At 39.9% G+C, this 24716-nt stretch overlaps 1 protein-coding gene across 1 annotated transcript in view; it reads left to right on the top strand.

Moving 5' to 3' along the window:
- Positions 1-1442: 1442 nt before the first annotated feature.
- The window catches only part of SETX (senataxin), a 136024-nt gene continuing 112750 nt past the window's right edge, over positions 1443-24716 (top strand). The window contains exon 1 of the mRNA XM_053695584.1: positions 1443-1599. The gene's annotated coding sequence lies outside the window, so the exon portion shown is untranslated. The remainder of the gene's footprint in view (positions 1600-24716) is intronic.

Genomic DNA, 24716 nt, shown 5'->3' with positions numbered 1-24716 from the left:
ATATATATATATATATATATTACACTATCATATAATTATTTATTTTTTAATTGAAGTTACATTTGTTTTAACATCCAAACACTCGCTCCAGTCAAGCACGGCACTGTCAGCTCATTTTAACAGTAGAGGTTACAGTTAAAGGGATAAAAACAATGCTCTTTTGGTAAAAACAAATATGTTAAATTAACGTAAATATAAAAAGAAACAAGTGTGTAAACAACAAACAACTTGTTTTCTTGCAAAATGAGCACTTCTCAGTGTAGATACGTGAGCAGACATGTTGATAACTTAAAGGGCCATTATACACTCATTTTTTCTTTGCATAAATGTTTTGTAGATGATCTATTTATAAAGCCCAGAAAGTTTTTTTTTTTTTTAAAAAAATGTATAATTTTGCTTATTTTTATATAACATTGCTCTGATTTTCAGACTCCTAACCAAGCCCCAAACTTTTATGTGAATACCCTCAGCTACCTTCTCCAGCTTGCTCCTGTTTGTGTAAAGGGTCTTTTCATATGCAAAAGAAGGGGGGGGGGGGGAGTGTCTTATTTGCCACTTGCAGTGGGCTTTCCAGCTACCTTTTCAACAGAGCCAAACTGACAGCTTCTAAGTAAGTTTTTAAACAGTTTTATACTGGATTTTTATATCAGTATCTGTGCATCTTATTCTTTATAGTAGTGTCTATTACATGCAGTTATATGAAAATGAGTGTATACTGTCCTTTTAGGATACATTGTGCCTCTTCTGAGCATGGGCAGATGCTGAATTTCTTCTCTTCATTTTTAACTGAATAGTAAACCAGCTCGTTACTCTAGATGATTTAGTAAAGATCCCTTGTGGGACTGTGACACAAAGTAATGGACACTGAACAAAACAAGTTAAAAAAAAATAGAAATAAAAAGGTAAAAATCAATTTAAAATAATGAATATTACATATTGCAATGTTTTTATTAAACACAAGCCACAATTTGTAGTGCATTTTTATTACAGCAATGAAATACAGTAGTATATGCCTTTAAGCAGCAGGGGTGACATATACAGTAACCTGTCATGTTTACTGACCCTTTAAAGGGACATGGAAGTAAAAAAAAAAATGTTGCTTCAGAGATAGCAGCAACATTGAGTGAGATTTTCCAGATACAACATTACATTTTAAGATATTTTTCTTTTCAAAACTGATTGTTGATAAGCATACATAGGTAGGCTCAATAGCAGGCACGACTTTAGCATTTGATTTTGACTTCCCCTTGGGTCAGTAAACAAGGCTTAGCTGCTACTTATACCCCCTCACACACAGTGCTGTCTACAGGACCCCCGGCTTAGGGCAGTCTGTGTGAGAGTGAATTATGTTACGGGGACGTGCACAGCATCTCTACGGGGACAAACAGAGTGCCACGCTCACACGAGCGACGCGAGCATGTAAACATTGCGCGCTCTCTACGTCACTTCCGGGTAGGAGGAGTGGTTGCGATCGGGTAACGGTGTGAGGATTCTGGGGAGCCCCTGACTGAAAGTGCCCGGACTTTACTGAGCGGCTAGGCCGCACACCTGTACCAGACCCCGGACTGACACATGGCGGAAAACTGACACAGTGTCAGGGTGAGCGGGCCCTTATATAGACGTGTAGTACTGTACATAGCACCGCTAAGTACCTGACTATTGTCTAATACCCTTTATGGTATAGCAACCTACCGCTAAGTACCTGACTATTGTCTAATACCCTTTATGGTATAGCAACCTACCGCTAAGTACCTGACTATTGTCTAATACCCTTATGGTATAGCAACCTACCGCTAAGTACCTGACTATTGTCTAATACCCTTTATGGTATAGCAACCTACCGCTAAGTACCTGACTATTGTCTAATACCCTTTATGGTATAGTAACCTACCGCTATGTACCTGACTATTGTCTAATACCCTTTATGGTATAGTAACCTACCGCTATGTACCTGACTATTGTCTAATACCCTTATGGTATAGTAACCTACCGCTAAGTACCTGACTATTGTCTAATACCCTTATGGTATAGTAACCTACCGCTAAGTACCTGACTATTGTCTAATACCCTTATGGTATAGTAACCTACCGCTAAGTACCTGACTATTGTCTAATACCCTTATGGTATAGTAACCTACCGCTAAGTACCTGACTATTGTCTAATACCCTTATGGTATAGTAACCTACCGCTAAGTACCTGACTATTGTCTAATACCCTTTATGGTATAGTAACCTACCGCTAAGTACCTATTGTCTAATACCCTTTATGGTATAGCAACCTACCGCTAAGTACCTGACTATTGTCTAATACCCTTTATGGTATAGCAACCTACCGCTAAGTACCTGACTATTGTCTAATACCCTTTATGGTATAGCAACCTACCGCTAAGTACCTGACTATTGTCTAATACCCTTATGGTATAGCAACCTACCGCTAAGTACCTGACTATTGTCTAATACCCTTTATGGTATAGCAACCTACCGCTAAGTACCTGACTATTGTCTAATACCCTTTATGGTATAGCAACCTACCGCTAAGTACCTGACTATTGTCTAATACCCTTATGGTATAGTAACCTACCGCTATGTACCTGACTATTGTCTAATACCCTTATGGTATAGTAACCTACCGCTAAGTACCTGACTATTGTCTAATACCCTTTATGGTATAGCAACCTACCGCTAAGTACCTGACTATTGTCTAATACCCTTTATGTTATAGCAACCTACCGCTAAGTACCTGACTATTGTCTAATACCCTTATGGTATAGCAACCTACCGCTAAGTACCTGACTATTGTCTAATACCCTTTATGGTATAGCAACCTACCGCTAAGTACCTGACTATTGTCTAATACCCTTATGGTATAGTAACCTACCGCTATGTACCTGACTATTGTCTAATACCCTTATGGTATAGTAACCTACCGCTAAGTACCTGACTATTGTCTAATACCCTTATGGTATAGTAACCTACCGCTAAGTACCTGACTATTGTCTAATACCCTTTATGGTATAGCAACCTACCCGCTAAGTACCTGACTATTGTCTAATACCCTTTATGGTATAGCAACCTACCGCTAAGTACCTGACTATTGTCTAATACCCTTATGGTATAGTAACCTACCGCTAAGTACCTGACTATTGTCTAATACCCTTTATGGTATAGCAACCTACCGCTAAGTACCTGACTATTGTCTAATACCCTTATGGTATAGTAACCTACCGCTAAGTACCTGACTATTGTCTAATACCCTTTATGGTATAGTAACCTACCGCTAAGTACCTGACTATTGTCTAATACCCTTTATGGTATAGCAACCTACCGCTAAGTACCTGACTATTGTCTAATACCCTTTATGGTATAGCAACCTACCGCTAAGTACCTGACTATTGTCTAATACCCTTTATGGTATAGCAACCTACCGCTAAGTACCTGACTATTGTCTAATACCCTTTATGTTATAGCAACCTACCGCTAAGTACCTGACTATTGTCTAATACCCTTTATGTTATAGCAACCTACCGCTAAGTACCTGACTATTGTCTAATACCCTTTATGTTATAGCAACCTACCGCTAAGTACCTGACTATTGTCTAATACCCTTATGGTATAGTAACCTACCGCTAAGTACCTGACTATTGTCTAATACCCTTTATGGTATAGTAACCTACCGCTAAGTACCTGACTATTGTCTAATACCCTTTATGGTATAGCAACCTACCGCTAAGTACCTGACTATTGTCTAATACCCTTATGGTATAGTAACCTACCGCTAAGTACCTGACTATTGTCTAATACCCTTTATGGTATAGTAACCTACCGCTAAGTACCTGACTATTGTCTAATACCCTTTATGGTATAGCAACCTACCGCTAAGTACCTGACTATTGTCTAATACCCTTTATGGTATAGCAACCTACCGCTAAGTACCTGACTATTGTCTAATACCCTTATGGTATAGTAACCTACCGCTAAGTACCTGACTATTGTCTAATACCCTTTATGGTATAGTAACCTACCGCTAAGTACCTGACTATTGTCTAATACCCTTTATGGTATAGCAACCTACCGCTAAGTACCTGACTATTGTCTAATACCCTTTATGGTATAGTAACCTACCGCTAAGTACCTGACTATTGTCTAATACCCTTTATGGTATAGCAACCTACCGCTAAGTACCTGACTATTGTCTAATACCCTTTATGGTATAGTAACCTACCGCTAAGTACCTATTGTCTAATACCCTTATGGTATAGTAACCTACCGCTAAGTACCTGACTATTGTCTAATACCCCTTATGGTATAGCAACCTACCGCTAAGTACCTGACTATTGTCTAATACCCTTATGGTATAATAACCTACCGCTAAGTACCTGACTATTGTCTAATACCCTTTATGTTATAGTAACCTACCGCTAAGTACCTGACTATTGTCTAATACCCCTTATGGTATAGTAACCTACCGCTAAGTACCTGACTATTGTCTAATACCCTTATGGTATAATAACCTACCGCTAAGTACCTGACTATTGTCTAATACCCTTATGGTATAATAACCTACCGCTAAGTACCTGACTATTGTCTAATACCCTTATGGTATAGTAACCTACCGCTAAGTACCTGACTATTGTCTAATACCCTTATGGTATAATAACCTACCGCTAAGTACCTGACTATTGTCTAATACCCTTATGGTATAGCAACCTACCGCTAAGTACCTATTGTCTAATACCCCTCATGTTATAGCAACCTACCGCTAAGTACCTGACTATTGTCTAATACCCTTATGGTATAATAACCTACCGCTAAGTACCTGACTATTGTCTAATACCCTTATGGTATAGCAACCTACCGCTAAGTACCTGACTATTGTCTAATACCCTTTATGTTATAGCAACCTACCGCTAAGTACCTGACTATTGTCTAATACCCTTTATGTTATAGCAACCTACCGCTAAGTACCTGACTATTGTCTAATACCCTTTATGTTATAGCAACCTACCGCTAAGTACCTGACTATTGTCTAATACCCTTATGGTATAGTAACCTACCGCTAAGTACCTGACTATTGTCTAATACCCTTTATGGTATAGTAACCTACCGCTAAGTACCTGACTATTGTCTAATACCCTTATGGTATAGTAACCTACCGCTAAGTACCTGACTATTGTCTAATACCCTTATGGTATAGTAACCTACCGCTAAGTACCTGACTATTGTCTAATACCCTTATGGTATAGTAACCTACCGCTAAGTACCTGACTATTGTCTAATACCCTTATGGTATAGTAACCTACCGCTAAGTACCTGACTATTGTCTAATACCCTTTATGTTATAGCAACCTACCGCTAAGTACCTGACTATTGTCTAATACCCTTTATGGTATAGTAACCTACCGCTAAGTACCTGACTATTGTCTAATACCCTTTATGGTATAGTAACCTACCGCTAAGTACCTGACTATTGTCTAATACCCTTATGGTATAGTAACCTACCGCTAAGTACCTGACTATTGTCTAATACCCTTATGGTATAGTAACCTACCGCTAAGTACCTGACTATTGTCTAATACCCTTATGGTATAGTAACCTACCGCTAAGTACCTGACTATTGTCTAATACCCTTATGGTATAGTAACCTACCGCTAAGTACCTGACTATTGTCTAATACCCTTTATGTTATAGCAACCTACCGCTAAGTACCTGACTATTGTCTAATACCCTTTATGGTATAGTAACCTACCGCTAAGTACCTGACTATTGTCTAATACCCTTTATGGTATAGTAACCTACCGCTAAGTACCTGACTATTGTCTAATACCCTTATGGTATAGTAACCTACCGCTAAGTACCTGACTATTGTCTAATACCCTTATGGTATAGTAACCTACCGCTAAGTACCTGACTATTGTCTAATACCCTTTATAGTATAGTAACCTACCGCTAAGTACCTGACTATTGTCTAATACCCTTTATGGTATAGTAACCTACCGCTAAGTACCTGACTATTGTCTAATACCCTTATGGTATAGTAACCTACCGCTAAGTACCTGACTATTGTCTAATACCCTTATGGTATAGCAACCTACCGCTAAGTACCTGACTATTGTCTAATACCCTTATGGTATAGCAACCTACCGCTAAGTACCTGACTATTGTCTAATACCCTTTATGGTATAGCAACCTACCGCTAAGTACCTGACTATTGTCTAATACCCTTTATTGTATAGCAACCTACCGCTAAGTACCTGACTATTGTCTAATACCCTTTATTGTATAGCAACCTACCGCTAAGTACCTGACTATTGTCTAATACCCTTTATGGTATAGCAACCTACCGCTAAGTACCTATTGTCTAATACCCTTATGGTATAGCAACCTACCGCTAAGTACCTGACTATTGTCTAATACCCTTTATGGTATAGCAACCTACCGCTAAGTACCTGACTATTGTCTAATACCCTTATGGTATAGTAACCTACCGCTAAGTACCTGACTATTGTCTAATACCCTTATGGTATAGCAACCTACCGCTAAGTACCTGACTATTGTCTAATACCCTTTATGGTATAGCAACCTACCGCTAAGTACCTGACTATTGTCTAATACCCTTTATGGTATAGTAACCTACCGCTAAGTACCTGACTATTGTCTAATACCCTTTATGTTATAGCAACCTACCGCTAAGTACCTGACTATTGTCTAATACCCTTTATGGTATAGCAACCTACCGCTAAGTACCTATTGTCTAATACCCTTATGGTATAGCAACCTACCGCTAAGTACCTGACTATTGTCTAATACCCTTATGGTATAGTAACCTACCGCTAAGTACCTATTGTCTAATACCCTTATGGTATAGTAACCTACCGCTAAGTACCTATTGTCTAATACCCCTCATGGTATAGTAACCTACCGCTAAGTACCTATTGTCTAATACCCCTTATGGTATAGCAACCTACCGCTAAGTACCTATTGTCTAATACCCCTCATGGTATAGTAACCTACCGCTAAGTATCTATTGTCTAATACCCTTATGGTATAGTAACCTACCGCTAAGTACCTATTGTCTAATACCCTTATGGTATAGTAACCTACCGCTAAGTACCTGACTATTGTCTAATACCCTTATGGTATAGTAACCTACCGCTAAGTACCTGACTATTGTCTAATACCCTTATGGTATAGTAACCTACCGCTAAGTACCTGACTATTGTCTAATACCCTTATGGTATAGTAACCTACCGCTAAGTACCTGACTATTGTCTAATACCCTTATGGTATAGTAACCTACCGCTAAGTACCTATTGTCTAATACCCTTATGGTATAGTAACCTACCGCTAAGTACCTGACTATTGTCTAATACCCTTATGGTATAGTAACCTACCGCTAAGTACCTGACTATTGTCTAATACCCTTATGGTATAGTAACCTACCGCTAAGTACTTGACGCCTCTTATTGTATAGTAACTTACTGCTAAGTACCTGACACCTCTTATTGTATAGTAACTTACCGCTAATTACCTGACACCTCTTATTGTATAGTAACTTACTGCTAAGTACCTGACACCTCTTATTGTATAGTAACTTACTGCTAAGTACCTGACACCTCTTATTGTATAGTAACTTACTGCTAAGTACCTGACACCTCTTATTGTATAGTTACTTACCGCTAAGTACCTGACACCTCTTATTGTACAGTAAATTACTGCTAAGTACCTGACACCTCTTATTGTATAGTAACTTACTGCTAAGTACCTGACACCTCTTATTGTATAGTAACTTACCGCTAAGTACCTGACACCTCTTATTGTATAGTAACTTACTGCTAAGTACCTGACACCTCTTATTGTATAGTAACTTACTGCTAAGTACCTGACACCTCTTATTGTATAGTAACTTACTGCTAAGTACCTGACACCTCTTATTGTATAGTAACTTACTGCTAAGTACCTGACACCTCTTATTGTATAGTAACTTACCGCTAAGTACCTGACACCTCTTATTGTATAGTAACTTACTGCTAAGTACCTGACACCTCTTATTGTATAGTAACTTACTGCTAAGTACCTGACACCTCTTATTGTATAGTAACTTACTGCTAAGTACCTGACACCTCTTATTGTATAGTAACTTACAGTTAAGTACCTGACACCTCTTATTGTATAGTAACTTACTGCTAAGTACCTGACACCTCTTATTGTATAGTAACTTACTGCTAAGTACCTGACACCTCTTATTGTATAGTAACTTACTGCTAAGTACCTGACACCTCTTATTGTATAGTAACTTACCGCTAATTACCTGACACCTCTTTTTGTATAGTAACTTACCGCTAATTACCTGACACCTCTTATTGTATAGTAACTTACCGCTAATTACCTGACACCTCTTATTGTATAGTAACTTACTGCTAAGTACCTGACGCCTCTTATTGTATAGTAACTTACCGCTAAGTACCTGACACCTTATTGTATAGTAACTTACCGCTAAGTACCTGACACCTCTTATTGTATTGTAACTTACTGCTAAGTACCTGACACCTCTTATTGTATTGTAACTTACTGCTAAGTACCTGACACCTCTTATTGTATAATAACTTACTGCTAAGTACCTGACACCTCTTATTGTATAGTAACTTATTGCTAAGTACCTGACACCTCTTATTGTATAGTAACTTATTGCTAAGTACCTGACACCTCTTATTGTATAGTAACTTACTGCTAAGTACCTGACACCTCTTATTGTATAGTAACTTACTGCTAAGTACCTGACACCTCTTATTGTATAGTAACTTACTGCTAAGTACCTGACACCTCTTATTGTATAGTAACTTACTGCTAAGTACCTGACACCTCTTATTGTATAGTAACTTACTGCTAAGTACCTGACACCTCTTATTGTATAGTAACTTACAGTTAAGTACCTGACACCTCTTATTGTATAGTAACTTACAGTTAAGTACCTGACACCTCTTATTGTATAGTAACTTACTGCTAAGTACCTGACACCTCTTATTGTATAGTAACTTACCGCTAAGTACCTGTATAATAACCTACCGTTAAGTACCTGACTGTTGTCTAATACCCTTTATGGTATAGCAACCTACCGCTAAGTACCTATTGTCTAATACCCCTTATGGTATAGTAACCTACCGCTAAGTACCTGACGCCTCTTATTGTATAGTAACTTACTGCTAAGTACCTGACTATTGTCTAATACCCCTTATGGTATAATAACCTACCGCTAAGTACCTGACACCTCTTATTGTATAGTAACTTACTGCTAAGTACCTGACTATTGTCTAATACCCCTTATGGTATAGTAACTTACTGCTAAGTACCTGACACCTCTTATTGTATAGTAACTTACCGCTAAGTACCTATTACCCCTTATGGTATAATAACCTACCGCTAAGTACCTGTCTATTACCCCTTATGGTATAATAACCTACCGCTAAGTACCTATTACCCCTTATGGTATAATAACCTACCGCTAAGTACCTGTCTTTTACCCCATATGGTATAATAACCTACCGCTAAGTACCTGTCTATTACCCCTTATCATATAATAACCTACCGCTAAGTACCTGTCTTCTTATTGTATAGTAACTTACCGCTAAGTACCTGACACCTCTTATTGTATAGTAACTTACTGCTAGTACCTGACACCTCTTATTGTATAGTAACTTACCGCTAAGTACCTGACACCTCTTATTGTACAGTAAATTACTGCTAAGTACCTGACACCTCTTATTGTATAGTAACTTACCGCTAAGTACCTGACACCTCTTATTGTATAGTAACTTACCGCTAAGTACCTGACACCTCTTATTGTATAGTAACTTACTGCTAAGTACCTGACACCTCTTATTGTATAATAACCTACCGCTAAGTACCTATTACCCCTTATGGTATAATAACCTACCGCTAAGTACCTGTCTTTTACCCCGTATGGTATAATAACCTACCGCTAAGTACCTGTCTATTACCCCTTATCGTATAATAACCTACCGCTAAGTACCTGTCTTCTTATTGTATAGTAACTTACCGCTAATTACCTAACACCTCTTATTGTATAGTAACTTACCGCTAAGTACCTGACACCTTATTGTATAGTAACTTACCGCTAAGTACCTGACACCTCTTATTGTACAGTAAATTACTGCTAAGTACCTGACACCTCTTATTGTATAGTAACTTACCGCTAAGTACCTGACACCTCTTATTGTACAGTAAATTACTGCTAAGTACCTGACACCTCTTATTGTATAGTAACTTACCGCTAAGTACCTGACACCTCTTATTGTATAGTAACTTACTGCTAAGTACCTGACACCTCTTATTGTATAGTAACTTACCGCTAAGTACCTGACACCTCTTATTGTATAGTAACTTACCGCTAAGTACCTGACACCTCTTATTGTATAGTAACTTACCGCTAAGTACCTGACACCTTATTGTATAGTAACTTACCGCTAAGTACCTGACACCTCTTATTGTACAGTAACTTACCGCTAAGTACCTGACACCTCTTATTGTACAGTAAATTACTGCTAAGTACCTGACACCTCTTATTGTATAGTAACTTACCGCTAAGTACCTGACACCTCTTATTGTACAGTAAATTACTGCTAAGTACCTGACACCTCTTATTGTACAGTAACTTACCGCTAAGTACCTGACACCTCTTATTGTATAGTAACTTACCGCTAAGTACCTGACACCTCTTATTGTATAGTAACTTACCGCTAAGTACCTGACACCTCTTATTGTATAGTAACTTACTGCTAAGTACCTGACACCTCTTATTGTATAGTAACTTACTGCTAAGTACCTGACACCTCTTATTGTATAGTAACTTACCGCTAAGTACCTGACACCTCTTATTGTATAGTAACTTACCGCTAAGTACCTGACACCTCTTATTGTATAGTAACTTACCGCTAAGTACCTGACACCTCTTATTGTATAGTAACTTACTGCTAAGTACCTGACACCTCTTATTGTATAGTAACTTACCGCTAAGTACCTGACACCTCTTATTGTATAGTAACTTACCGCTAAGTACCTGACACCTCTTATTGTATAGTAACTTACCGCTAAGTACCTGACAACTCTTATTGTATAGTAACTTACCGCTAAGTACCTGACACCTCTTATTGTATAGTATCTTACTGCTAAGTTACTATACAATAAGATGCATAATAAGAAGCCAGCCGAAAACAAGTCGGCATGAAGGGGCGGCCCCGATCCAGGATTGGATTGTGTAGGCGGCAGACTGTCTCTTTTTTTCAGATGCCTAGTACAAGGACATACAGGATTCGTGGGTCCTGGAGGTGGTATCTCAGGGATACAAGATAAGCTTCAAATCTCATCCGCCAAGGGGCAGATTCCTTCTCTCGAATTTGTCTACAGACCAAAAAAAGAGGGATGCCTTTCTAGGATGTGTTCTATCCTCCTTAGTAGTTGTTTTCCCGGTGCCTATCGAAGAAAGAGGTTTGGGGTCTTATTTAAACCTTTTTGTGGTCCCAAAGAAGGAGGGAACTTTCCGCACAATTCTGGGCCTAAAGTGCTTAAACAAATTTCTCAGTGTCCCTTCCCTTATGATGGAGACAATAAGGTCCATACTTCCTTTTGATTCAGGAAGACCAGTTTATGACCACTATAGATCTGAAGGACGCTTACCTTCATGTTCCAATCCACAGGGAACACTTTCAGTTCCTGAGGTTTGCATTCCTGGACCAGCACTTCCAGTTCATTACCCTTTCGTTTGGCCCTAGCTACTGCTCCAAGAATCTTTACAAAGGTTCTGGGGGCCCTTCTAGCCGTTGATAGAATTCAGGGTATTGCAGTAGCCCCATACTGGACAATATTTTGGTGCAAGCACGATTCTTACATCTTGTGGAAGACTTATTGGAGTCCCTTCTCAGTCTTCCTCGATCACGTGGATGGAAGATAAACTTGGAAAAGAGTTCTTATCCCAAGTACCAGGGTGGAATTCCTGGGTACTATAATAGACTCCATATCCATGAGGCTATTTCTAAAAGACCAGAGACGGTGCAAGCTAACTTCGGCATGTCTTGCTCTCCAGACCTCCTTAAGGTCCCTCTGTGGCTCAGTGTATGGAGGTGATTGGTCTCATGGTGTCCTGCATGGGCATCATTCTTTTTTCCAGGTTCTGTCTCGGACCTTTACAATTGTGCATGCTGAGGCAGTGGAACAGCGATCATACAGATTGTATTAGACAGCCGGTCGAGAGAATCGCTCTCTTGGTGGCTCTGTCCAGATCATCTGTCTCGAGGGACATGCTTCTTAAGGCCATCCTGGCAGATTGTGACTACGGACTCAAGTCTATCTGGATGGGGAGCTGTTTGTGGTGCCAGGAAGGCACAGAGGTTGTGGAGTCAGGAGGAGTCCTCCCTCCCGATCAATATTTTGGAACTACGAGCAATCTTCAAGGCCTTGAAGGCTTGGCCACTTCTGGGTTAGTCCCAGTTTATCGGATTCCAATCATACAATTTAACCTCCAGTGGCTTACATCAGCCATCAGGGGGGAACGGGACGTTCCTTGGCGATGAAGGAAGTATCTCAGATTCTTGAGTTGGCGGAGGCCCACAGCTGTTCGCTGTCAGCGATCCACATTCCGATTGTGGACAACTGGGAGGCAGATTTCCTCAGCAGACAATCCTTCCATCTATGGGGAATGTTCTCTCCCGAGGTGTTTTGCAGAGATACCTGTCTTTTACCCCGTATGGTATAATAACTTACCGCTAAGTACCTGACACCTCTTATTGTATAGTAACTTACTGCTAAGTACCTGACACCTCTTATTGTATAGTAACTTACTGCTAAGTACCTGACACCTCTTATTGTATAGTAACTTACCGCTAAGTACCTGACACATCTTATTGTATAGTAACTTACCGCTAAGTACCTGACACCTCTTATTGTATAGTAACTTACTGCTAAGTACCTGACACCTCTTATTGTATAGTAACTTACTGCTAAGTACCTGACACCTCTTATTGTATAGTAACTTATTTTGGTGCAAGCACGATTCTTACATCTTGTGGAAGACTTATTGGAGTCCCTTCTCAGTCTTCCTCGATCACGTGGATGGAAGATAAACTTAGAAAAGAGTTCTCTTATCCCAAGTACCAGGGTGGAATTCCTGGGTACTATAATAGACTCCATATCCATGAGGCTATTTCTAAAAGACCAGAGACAGTGCAAGCTAACTTCGGCATGTCTTGCTCTCCAGACCTCCTTAAGGTCCCTCTGTGGCTCAGTGTATGGAGGTGATTGGTCTCATGGTGTCCTGCATGGGCATCATTCTTTTTTCCAGGTTCTGTCTCGGACCTTTACAATTGTGCATGCTGAGGCAGTGGAACAGCGATCATACAGATTGTATTAGACAGCCGGTCGAGAGAATCGCTGTCTTGGTGGCTCTGTCCAGATCATCTGTCTCGAGGGACATGCTTCTTAAGGCCATCCTGGGAGATTGTGACTACGGACTCAAGCCTATCTGGATGGGGAGCTGTTTGTGGTGCCAGGAAGGCACAGAGGTTGTGGAGTCAGGAGGAGTCCTCCCTCCCGATCAATATTTTGGAACTACGAGCAATCTTCAAGGCCTTGAAGGCTTGGCCACTTCTGGGTTAGTCCCAGTTTATCGGATTCCAATCATACAATTTAACCTCCAGTGGCTTACATCAACCATCAGGGGGGAACGGGACGTTCCTTGGCGATGAAGGAAGTATCTCAGATTCTTGAGTTGGCGGAGGCCCACAGCTGTTCGCTGTCAGCGATCCACATTCCGATTGTGGACAACTGGGAGGCAGATTTCCTCAGCAGACAATCCTTCCATCTATGGGGAATGTTCTCTCCCGAGGTGTTTTGCAGAGATATGTAGCAAGTGGGGGATGCCGGAAATAGATCTCATGGTGTCCTATCTCAATACCAAGCTACCCAGGTACGGGTCGAGGGATCCCCAAGCGGATCTAATAGATGCACTAGCAGTGCCCTGGAGGTTCAAACTCATATATTTTTTTTTTCTTCCATTACCACTTCTTCCTCGAGTGGTGGCCCGTATCAAACAGGAGCGGGTATCGGTAAGCCTGATTGCTCAGTCGTGGTTCGCGGATCTAGTGGGGATGTCCTCATCTCTGTGGAAGTAACCTTATCGCAGAGACCTGCTGATATAAGGTCCATTTGCTGACTGCGTGGAGGTTAAATGCTTAGTCTTAGCCAAGAGAGGTATCTCTGAGATTGTCATTGATACTCTTATTCAAGCTCATAAACCAGTTACTCGGCATATCTACCACAAGGTGTGGAGGACCTACTTATTCTGGTGTGAAGAGCGTGGTTTTTCCTAGCACAGAGTTAAGGTTGCCATGATCTTACCTTTTCTCCAGGATGGGCTGGAGAAGGGCCTTTCTGCTAGTTCCCTGAGGGGACAGATTTCGGTCCTGTCAGGTTTATTGCACAAGAGACTGGCTGAGCTTCCAGACGTACAGTCCTTCTGTTAAGGCTCTGATTAGAATCAGATGGTTTAGATCTGGGGCTCCTCCTTGGAGCCTAAATCTTGTTCTTCGGGTTTTGCAACAGGTTCCGTTTGAGCTTCTGCATTTCATTATTATTATCAGTTATTTGTAGACATTGACATTAATTTATCTTGGAAGATTCTCTTTTTATTGGCTATTGCCTCTGCGCGCAGCGTTTCTGAGATGTCTGCTTTGCAATGTGAGCCCCCTTATCTGATTTTTCATGCAGATAAGGCAGTTTTACATACTAAATTAGTTTTTCTTCCTAAGGTTGTGTCCGATCACAACATCAATCAGGAGATTGTGGTTCCTTCCTTGTGTCCTAATCCTCTTCCTTTTTTTTTTTTTTTTTTTTTTTTAAACTTATCTCGCCCTGAATCAAATTTTCCCAATTGGCCTTTGACTGTCTTTGATCATGTAATTACCAAATTTATTGCATTCAGTTGAATGCTCTGGCCTATAAATTTAAACACTGCTATGGGGAAAGCAATGCAGGGGTAGCAATACAGGCTTAGGTAGCAATATTGTCAGGATTATCTGTTCACATCTCTCAAGTGAACATTTATAAGTGAGGCCCTACAAATTATACAATAATTGGACAAGGGATAAGGCAAGTTCTGTTTTAATACTGAGTTTTATACACAGTCTGACTAATTCTTAAAAAAATGCACAATATCTTAATATCTCTTTTTGCCACCTTTTGTCTGTTTAACAAACTACTTTACTTAATTACGCCTCACCATCTGCACTGCTCATTAGCCCATCTCTCTTAACCTCACCTTACTTTTTTATTAATGAACTTTACACTTTCCTAAGGACTCTCTCTCCCCCTTGCAACTCATCACAAAAACAGTCTCACTACTGCAAATCCGCATCTCATCTCATGTCACTCTCCCTCTTGCTCATACTAGCTGCTGGCGACATCTCCCTTAATCCTGGCCCCCCACAACTTCCTTGCCCTGCACACCCATGTGTACCCTTTAATAGACTTCAAAAACAAAACTCTGGTAACCCTAATTTCATTCCTCTTGCATCTAAAGCCACCACCCCCTTCACTTGCGCACTTTGGAACTCTCGCTCTGTTTGCAACAAGCTCACTTCTATCCATGACCTTTTATCTCCTGGCTCTCTCCTTCAGACACTGCTTCCTCTGCTGCATTGTCACATGGGCGTCTCTACTTCAGCCGCACTCCTAGGTCTGACAATAGACAAGGAGGTGGTGTTTGGTATTTTACTTTCCTCTTATTGCACCTTTCAACAAATACAGCCCTTCTCTTCCCTCACATGTTCTTAATTCGAAGCATACATGATTCGCTTATTCTCTCCCCTCTCTTTACGCGTTGCAGTCATATACCGCCCCCTGACTCTGCAACTCTATTTCTAGATCACTTTGCCGCCTGGCTACCTTACTTCCTTTCCTCAGACGCCCCTGCCCTCATTCTCGGTGACTTCAACCTCCCTGTTGATAATCCCACTGCCTCCTCTGCAAAACAACTTCTGCAACTCACTTCCTCTTTCAACCTGTCACAATGGACTGACTCCCCCACTCACAAAGATGGTCACTCACTTGATCTGATTTTCAGCTATCGATGCACTTCTGAAACTTCACAAACTCACCTTTTCCTCTTTCTGACCACCACCTCCTCACTTGTAACATCACCTCCCTCCCTACAACTCTCCCTCCTACACCTCAGACTAGACTTCACAGAAGTATCAAGTCACTAGATCAGCAACAGCTCGCTAGTTCTTTTGAACCTCTTCTCTCTTCCATTACCTCTTTTCCCTGTCCTGATGAATCTATCTGACACTATAACTCCACCCTTACATCGTTACATGATAATCTGGCCCCACCTACCATAGCTCAGAAAACATACACTCATCCTCAGCCCTGCTATACTCCTCTGACACAGTACATACGTAGATGTTCCCGTACTGCTGAGCGACACTGGAGGAAATCTCAGAGTTCTGCTGACTTTTTTCACTATAATTTCATCTTGAACTCTTACTGTTCGGCCCTTAATCTATATAAGCAACATTACTTCCCTTCTCTTATCTCTACTCTTTCTTCAAATGCAAAACTTCTGTTCTCCACATTCAATACTCTTCTCCGCCCACCCCCACCTCCCACCACAACTTTTCTCTCAGCTCAAGATTTTGCCGGCTACTTCACTGCCCATGTAACAGTGGAAGAAGTTTCCACCCTTATACTATCCTCTCACCTCACTACCTGTCCCATCGACCCCATCCCCTCACAACTACTCCCCTCCCTCTCTTCTACCCTTAGACCTATACTCACACACATCTTCAACCTACCTTAGCTCTGGTATAGTTTCCACATCTCTTAAACATGAATTAGTCACACCTATCCTCAAAAAACCTTCTCTCGATCCAACCTCCCCATCCAATGCCCTATTTCCCTACTCCCTCTTGCCTCAAAGCTTCTTGAAAAGCTAGTATATGCACGTCTATCCCATTTCCTTACATTAAACTCCCTCCTTGATCCACCGCAATCTGGATTTCGCCACCCTTCACTCAACAGAGACAGCAATTGTTAAGGTTACCAACGACCTACTTACAGCAAAATTCAAAGGCCACTTCTCTCTACTTATCCTCCTTTATCTGTCTTCAGCCTTTGATACTGTCAACCACCCTCTTTTGTTCCTTACCCTCCAATCCTTCGGCATCTGTGACACAGTTCTCTGTCATATCTCATCTTGGATGTCCTCTCACTACCTCAAGCTAAATCTCTCCAAAATTGAGCTCCTTATTTTCCCCACTTCTTCCAAAATCTCCACCCCCCCATGTCTCTATAACTGTTGATAACTCCATCATTGCCCCAACCTCACATGCCCGATGTCTTGGGGTCACACTTGACTCAGATCTTTCTTTCACTCCTCACATTCAGTCCTTGGCTAAAGCCTGCCGCTTCCACCTTAAAAACATCGCTAAAATCAGACATTTCCTTACACAAGACACAACTAAGATTTTAAAGTGAAGGTCAATTTTTTCTGTTCTCAATACATCAGGTTGAAGCTTATGTCTGAAGCATTACAGTCGCTCACTTTATATGTATAAATAATCATTCCTTTGAAAATAAAAGTTATATCTAGATTACCTCCGTTATCACGCTTAGCTCCGCCCATACAGCACTTCCTTATTTTGCTCCTCTGACGCCGCTTTGTTTATTACAAGCGGACTGCGCTTGTGCACCCTTGTTTGCTTTGCAGTGCGCATGCGTATAGTTAGCTCAATAGCGCATCCGTTTAATTCACTGCCGTAAGTGACATATGCAGCTTGATGTAGCGTATATTGACAAAAACTGAAATAACAATGAAGCCAGATAACTACTAATTAATGTTAGCCCAAATTGATTATACAAAATAAATTCAATATAGATGTATAGATCGATTATAAAGTTGCACAATTCGTTAGTTAGATGCGCTGCCTCTTCAATCTTACCTGTTGTTAGAGATCACAGCTAATTGCCGAGGATGCGAGTGAGCGATGCTGTTGATTCAAAGTAACAAGAATTTTGAGAGAGGACAACGCATGCGTGTAACATGAATGCGCATGCCAATGAAGACGCGATATTTCTTTACACGCATGCGCGGAAGCTCTCAATGACGAAATTAAAAAGGGGCTGGACGCCACGGGGGTTAACAAAAGATTGGAGGTCTAATCTGTCAATCAATAGAGGCTCGATGACGGGCGGAATATACCGCATAAACGGAGCACATTCAAATCATAAAATTTAAAACTTTTGCTTATAGTTATAAAGTATTTGATGAATGAACATCATATTGATTTTGGATAACATATTAAAAACTGCTAAGCACAACCCTAGACTTGACCTTCACTTTAATCCACTCTCATCCTTTCCCGCCTTGACTACTGCAACACAATCCTCTCTGGTCTCCTTAGCTGCCGCCTAGCTCCTTTACAATCCATAATCAATGACTCTGCCAGGCTCATCTTTCTTACACATTGCTTTTCATCTGCCGCACCTCTCTGCCAATCCCTTCACTGGCTACCTCTTACCTCCCAGGATTAAACACAAAATTCTTACTCTGACACATAAAGCCCTCAATTGCATTGCTCCTCCCTACATCTCAGACCTTGTCTCCAGATACTCTCCCTCCCGACCACTTCGCTCCGCTCATGATCTCCTACTCTCCTCCTCTCTTGTTACTACCTCCACATTCCCGTTTACAAGATTTCTACAGACTGGCTCCCATCTTATGGAACTCTCTGCCTCGCTCCACAAGACTCTCCCCTAGTTTTAAAAGCTTCAAGTGCTCCCTGAAGACTCTACTATTCAGGGACGCATACAACCTACACTAACCTTCATATCTCCACTGTTATCCCCTTAAACCCCATAGCATGTAAGCCTATGAGCCCAGCTGTTTGTAGTCCACCTTCATAAGAGCCGACTACAACATTGCAACTCTCGGCAGGACCCTCTACCCATTTGATGCCTGTAATTGTTTTTATATACCACCTATGTTCATAGCGCTGCGGAACCTGTTAACGCTCTACAAATACCTGATGATGATGATGATGATAATGATGCTAAGGAGTTTAGGCATACTTCCTCTTTGTTTGTTGTCTATTTGGGGAAGCGTAAGGGGCAGAAGGCTACTTCGACTTCCCTATCTATTTGGTTAAGGAGTGTCATCCGCTTAGCTTACAAGATAGCGGGACATCGTCCTTCTGAGAGGATATTGTCTCTTTCGACTAGAGCAGTGGCTTCCTCTTGGGCCTTTAAGAACGAGGCCTCTATGGATCAGATTTGTAAGGCAGCTACCTGGTCCTCCTTACATACTTTTTCAAAATTTTACAAGTTTGATGTTTTTGCTTCGACTGAAGCAGCTTTTGGGAGAAAAGTTTTGCAGGCGTTGGTGCCCTCAGAATAGGGTCCACCTCTTCCTTTTTGTTCCCTTCCGTTATTCATTCAGTGTCCTCTGGAGCTTGGGTATAGTTTTCCCAACAGTAAGGAATGAAGTTGTGGACTCTCCCTATCTTAGGAAGGAAAACATAATTTATGCTTACATGATAAATTCCTTTCCTTCCGGATAGGGAGAGTCCACGGCCTCCGCCCCTTTTTTTTTTTTTTTTTCTTGTCTATGGGTGGTTCCCTATTTATTTATTTTTTTTCTTCTGACACCATTTATACACTGTTTCTCCTACTTTTTCTTGTTCCCTCGGCAGAATGACTGGGGTAATGAGGAAGTGGGAGGGATATTTAAGCCTTTGGCCAGGTGTTGTATTTCCCAACAGTAAGGAATGAAGCCGTGGACTCTCCCTATCTTAGGAAGGAAATAAGGGGTATTAGGTAATTAGCGGTAAGTACCTGACTAATACCCCTTATTGTATAGTAACTTACCTTTAAGTACCTGATAAACACCCCTTATTTTATAATAACTTACCGCTAAATACCTGGCACCTCTTGTTGTAAAATAACCTACCGCTAAGTACCTGACACATACCCCTATTGTATAATAACTTGCGGCTAAGTACCTGACACCTCTTATTGTATAATAACTTACAGCTAAGTACCTGACACCTTTTTGTAAAGTAACTTACTGCTAAGTACCTGACACCTCTTATTGTATAGTAACTTACTGCTAATTACCTGACACCTCTTATTGTATAGTAACTTACCGCTAAGTACCTGACACCTTATTGTATAGTAACTTACCGCTAAGTACCTGACACCTCTTATTGTATAGTAACTTACCGCTAATTACCTGACACCTCTTATTGTATAGTAACTTACCGCTAAGTACCTGACACCTCTTATTGTATAGTAACTTACCGCTAAGTACCTGACACCTCTTATTGTATAGTAACTTACTGCTAAGTACCTGCCACCTCTTATTGTAGTAACTTACCAATATGTACCTGACACCTCTTATTGTATAGTAACTTACCGCTAAGTACCTGACACCTCTTATTGTATAGTAACTTACCGCTAATTACCTGACACCTCTTATTGTATAGTAACTTACCGCTAAGTACCTGACACCTCTTATTGTATAGTAACTTACCGCTAAGTACCTGACACCTCTTATTGTATAGTAACTTACTGCTAAGTACCTGACACCTCTTATTGTATAGTAACTTACTGCTAAGTACCTGACACCTCTTATTGTATAGTAACTTACTGCTAAGTACCTGACACCTCTTATTGTATAGTAACTTACTGCTAAGTCCCTGACACCTCTTATTGTATAGTAACTTACTGCTAAGTCCCTGACACCTCTTATTGTATAGTAACTTACTGCTAAGTACCTGACACCTCTTATTGTATAGTAACTTACTGCTAAGTACCTGACACCTCTTATTGTATAGTAACTTACTGCTAAGTACCTGACACCTCTTATTGTATAGTAACTTACCGCTAAGTACCTGACACCTCTTATTGTATAGTAACTTGCCGCTAAGTACCTGACACCTCTTATTGTATAGTAACTTACCGCTAAGTACCTGACACCTCTTATTGTATAGTAACTTACCGCTAAGTACCTGACACCTCTTATTGTATTGTAACTTACCGCTAAGTACCTGACACCTTATTGTATAGTAACTTACCGCTAAGTACCTGACACCTCTTATTGTATAGTAACTTACCGCTAAGTACCTGCCACCTCTTATTGTAGTAACTTACCAATATGTACCTGACGCATACCTCTTATTGTAGTAACTTACCAATATGTACCTGACGCATACCTCTTATTGTAGTAACTTACCGCTAACTGCCTGACTAATACCCCTTATTGTAGTAACTTACCGCTAACTACCTGACTAATACCCCTTATTGTAGTAACTAACCGCTAACTACCTGACTAATACCCCTTATTGTATTGTACCTGACGCATACATGTACCTTAACCAAATAATTTTCACATAGAACATATCATTTTAAACAACTTCCCAAATTACAAGTTTGCTTCATTTTTTTTGTATCCTTCGTTGAAAATAGCAATGCACTATTGTGAGCTAGCTGAACAAATAAGTTTAGCCAATGACAAGGGGCATATACGTATCAGCAGCTAGCTCCCAGTAGTGTATTGCTGCTATTGAGTCTACATAGGTATGCTTTTCTTTCAACAAGGGATACCAACAGAATTAAGCAAATTAGATAGTGGAAGTAAATAATAAAGTTGTGGGGAAAAAAAGAAATAGTTTCATACACCCTGGTCTGTCTTTGTTATTGGGGAAAAAAAGAAATAGTTTCATACACTCTGGCCTTTCTTTGTTATTGGGGGAAAAAAGAAATAGTTTCATACACTCTGGTCTGTCTTTGTTATTGGGGAAAAAAAGAAATAGTTTCATACACTCTGGCCTGTCTTTGTTATTGGGGGAAAAAAAGAAATAGTTTCATACACACTGGCCTGTCTTTGTTATTGGGGGAAAAAAAGAAATAGTTTCATACACTCTGGCCTGTCTTTGTTATTGGGGGAAAAAAATAAATAGTTTCATACACCCTGCCCTGTCTTTGTTATTGGGGGGAAAAAAAGAAATAGTTTCATACACCCTGGCCTGTCTTTGTTATTGGGGGAAAAAAAGAAATAGTTTCATACACCCTGGCCTGTCTTTGTTATTGGGGGAAAAAAAGAAATAGTTTCATACACTCTGGCCTGTCTTTGTTATTGGGGGAAAAAAAGAAATAGTTTCATACACTCTGGTCTGTCTTTGTTATTGGGGGGAAAAAAGAAATGGTTTCATACACTCTGGCCTTTCTTTGTTTTTTTGGGGGGGAAAAAGAAATTGTTTCATACACCCTGGTCTGTCTTTGTTATTGGGGAAAAAAAGAAATAGTTTCATACTCCCTGGCCTGTCTTTGTTTTTTTTGGGGGAAAAAAAAAATAGTTTCATACACCCTGGTCTGTCTTTGTTATTGGGGAAAAAAAGAAATAGTTTCATACACTCTGGCCTTTCTTTGTTATTGGGGGAAAAAAGAAATAGTTTCATACACTCTGGTCTGTCTTTGTTATTGGGGAAAAAAAGAAATAGTTTCATACACCCTGGCCTGTCTTTGTTTTTTTGGGGGGAAAAAAGAAATGGTTTCATACACTCTGGCCTGTCTTTGTTATTGGGGGAAAAAAAAAAATAGTTTCATACACCCTGGCCTGTCTTTGTTATTGGGGGAAAAAAAAGAAATAGTTTCATACACTCTGGCCTGTCTTTGTTATTGGGGGAAAAAAAAGAAATAGTTTCATACACTCTGGTCTGTCTTTGTTATTGGGGGAAAAAAAAGAAATAGTTTCATACACTCTGGTCTGTCTTTGTTATTGGGGGAAAAAAAAGAAATAGTTTCATACACTCTGGCCTGTCTTTGTTATTGGGGGGAAAAAAAAGAAATAGTTTCATACACTCTGGCCTGTCTTTGTTATTGGGGGGAAAAAAAAGAAATAGTTTCATACACTCTGGCCTGTCTTTGTTATTGGGGGAAAAAAAAGAAATAGTTTCATACACTCTGGTATGTCTTTGTTATTGGGGGAAAAAATAAATAGTTTCATACACTCTGGCCTGTCTTTGTTATTGGGGGAAAAAAAAGAAATAGTTTCATACACTCTGGTCTGTCTTTGTTATTGGGGGGAAAAAAGAAATAGTTTCATACACTCTGGTCTGTCTTTGTTATTGGGGGAAAAAAAAGAAATAGTTTCATACACTCTGGCCTGTCTTTGTTATTGGGGGAAAAAAAAGAAATAGTTTCATACACTCTGGCCTGTCTTTGTTATTGGGGGAAAAAAAAGAAATAGTTTCATACACCCTGGCCTGTCTTTGTTATTGGGGAAAAAAAAGAAATTGTTTCATACACTCTGGCCTTTCTTTGTTATTGGGGGAAAAAAAAGAAATAGTTTCATACACTCTGGCCTGTCTTTGTTATTGGGGGAAAAAAAGAAATAGTTTCATACACTCTGGCCTTTCTTTGTTATTGGGGGAAAAAAAAGAAATAGTTTCATACACTCTGGCCTGTCTTTGTTATTGGGGGAAAAAATAAATAGTTTCATACACTCTGGTCTGTCTTTGTTATTGGGGAAAAAAAAAGAAATAGTTTCATACACTCTGGCCTGTCTTTGTTATTGGGGGAAAAAAAGAAATAGTTTCATACACTCTGGTCTGTCTTTGTTATTGGGGGAAAAAAAAGAAATAGTTTCATACACTCTGGCCTGTCTTTGTTATTGGGGGAAAAAAAAAAAATAGTTTCATACACCCTGGCCTGTCTTTGTTATTGGGGGGAAAAAAAGAAATAGTTTCATACACTCTGGTATGTCTTTGTTATTGGGGGAAAAAAAGAAATAGTTTCATACACTCTGGTCTGTCTTTGTTATTGGGGGAAAAAAAGAAATAGTTTCATACACTCTGGCCTTTCTTTGTTATTGGGGAAAAAAAAGAAATAGTTTCATACACTCTGGCCTTTCTTTGTTATTGGGGAAAAAAAAGAAATAGTTTCATACACTCTGGCCTGTCTTTGTTATTGGGGGGAAAAATAAATAGTTTCATACACTCTGGTCTGTCTTTGTTATTGGGGGAAAAAAAGAAATAGTTTCATACACCCTGGCCTGTCTTTGTTATTGGGGGAAAAAAAGAAATAGTTTCATACACTCTGGCCTTTCTTTGTTATTGGGGAAAAAAAGAAATAGTTTCATACACTCTGGTCTGTCTTTGTTATTGGGGGGAAAAAAAGAAATAGTTTCATACACCCTGGTCTGTCTTTGTTTTTTTAGGGTAAAAAATAAATAGTTTCATACACTCTGGCCTGTCTTTGTTATTGGGGGGAAAAAAAGAAATAGTTTCATACACTCTGGTATGTCTTTGTTATTGGGGAAAAAAAGAAATAGTTTCATACACTGTGGCCTGCCTTTGTTATTGGGGGAAAAAAAGAAATAGTTTCATACACTCTGGCCTGTCTTTGTTATTGGGGGGAAAAAAAGAAATAGTTTCATACACCCTGGTCTGTCTTTGTTTTTTTAGGGTAAAAAATAAATAGTTTCATACACTCTGGCCTGTCTTTGTTATTGGGGGGAAAAAAAGAAATAGTTTCATACACTCTGGTATGTCTTTGTTATTGGGGAAAAAAAGAAATAGTTTCATACACTCTGGCCTTTCTTTGTTATTGGGGAAAAAAAGAAATAGTTTCATACACCCTGGCCTGTCTTTGTTA

This window comes from Bombina bombina, chromosome 12 (genome assembly GCF_027579735.1).
Source record: "Bombina bombina isolate aBomBom1 chromosome 12, aBomBom1.pri, whole genome shotgun sequence".
Classification (NCBI taxonomy): Eukaryota; Metazoa; Chordata; class Amphibia; order Anura; family Bombinatoridae; genus Bombina; species Bombina bombina.
This window is presented reverse-complemented; position numbering and strand designations above follow the sequence as displayed.